The sequence below is a fragment of the Nyctereutes procyonoides genome, unplaced genomic scaffold (assembly GCF_905146905.1).
Source record: "Nyctereutes procyonoides isolate TBG_1078 unplaced genomic scaffold, NYPRO_anot_genome, whole genome shotgun sequence".
NCBI lineage: Eukaryota > Metazoa > Chordata > Mammalia > Carnivora > Canidae > Nyctereutes > Nyctereutes procyonoides.
This window is the reverse complement of record NW_026575140.1, coordinates 9,376,333-9,377,895: the sequence shown is the minus strand read 5'-3', so window position 1 is coordinate 9,377,895 and position 1,563 is coordinate 9,376,333. Positions and strand designations below refer to the sequence as shown.

Below are 1,563 nucleotides of genomic sequence, written 5' to 3'. Positions count from 1 at the left end.
GCTCCACACTCACTGGGGAATCCGCATGAGATTCTCTCTTTCCCTTATGCTCTGCCCTCCTCCCCACATGCACACACACTCTCTCTCTCAAAAATAAATAAATATTTTTTAAAAAATAAATAAAAAGACACAAATGAATGTCTAAAGTTGAAAACTACAATATGTGATGAAATTAACTGTATGAAATTAACAAATGACTAGACAAAACAGAAAAAAAAGATTAGTAAACTACAAGACAGCAATAGAAGCCATCCAAAATGAAACACAGACAGAAATAAAGACAGGAAAAAGAATTAACAAAGCATCAGTGAACCATGGGGCAAACTCATATGGCCAAATATAATGTATTTGACATCCCTGAAAGGATGGGGAGGCAATACATATTTGAAGAAATAATGACTGGAAATTGTCCTAGTTGGTTGAAAACCATAAATTTGTTTTGTGGGTGGCAGCATGCATAAGGAGAGCATCATGAAGCTCTTAAGCATATTGCAAGAATATAAGATGGTGGGGTACTTCCTACCACTCCCAAATGCTACTCACCGCACTTTACCACATGCCAATCTTTGTACCTAATCGTGTCATTGCCAAGTCCTGCTTCTGGTACTTTCTGTCTCAACTGAAGGAGTCTTCAGAAAAAACGCTCTACTGTAGGCAGGTATTTAAGCAATCTCCCCTGCAGGTAAAGAACTTTGGCATCTAACTGTGCTACAACAGTAGGATCCACACATACTGGGTATATAGAGACTTGGCCACTGTGGGCACTGTCACTCAGGGTTATCATGATGTGGGGGCCCAGTACAGCACCCAGGCCCATTCAATCCAGATCATAAACATGGAAGAGATCATGGCCAGTCAGTGGTCAAGCAGTTCCACAACTCCAAGATCAAGTTCCTACCACCCACATGGGGTCTTGAGTTGACAGCACAGACCAAGCTTCACCACCAAAAGCCCTAGCACCTTCTTTTAGATGCAAGGCCCTCCCCATCCACACATCTGACCAAGTAAACTCATAGGGACAAAAAATCCAAGAATTCCCGTGAATCCCAAGCACAAAAAGCATGAAGAAAATTAAGGCACATCATAATCATAAAGCTTAGAGTCAGTGATAAAGAAAAAATGTGAAAAACAACCATAGAGGCAAAATAGAGACATATTACATGCAGAAGAATAAAGATAAAGAGAACAGATTTCTAATTAAAGACAACATAAGCTACAAAATATTGTACTGAGATCTTTAAAATACTAACTGGAAGAAAAACAGGGAAAATAGACTTTTAAAAAATGAAGGTGAATAAAGACTTTCTGTAGACCTACAAAAACTGGAAAAAATCAACTGCTAATAGACCTGCAGTACAATAAATAAAGCAAGTTCCCCAAACAGAATGAAAATTACCAGACAGAAAGTTACCAGATGGAAATTTCAATGTACACAAGGGAGAGCACTGGAAATAGAAACTACAAAGGTAAATATAAACACTTGTTTTTTAATTTAAATCTCTTTAAAAGATTATCAGCTGGGGGATCCCTGGGTGGCTCAGCAGTTTAGCACCTGCCTTCGGC

At 38.8% G+C, this 1,563-nt stretch overlaps 1 pseudogene; it reads left to right on the top strand.

Annotated features, from left to right (window-relative positions):
* The first annotated feature begins 453 nt into the window (after window positions 1-453).
* LOC129496676 (60S ribosomal protein L18a-like) lies at window positions 454-970 on the top strand (annotated as a pseudogene).
* The last annotated feature ends 593 nt before the right edge of the window (window positions 971-1,563 follow it).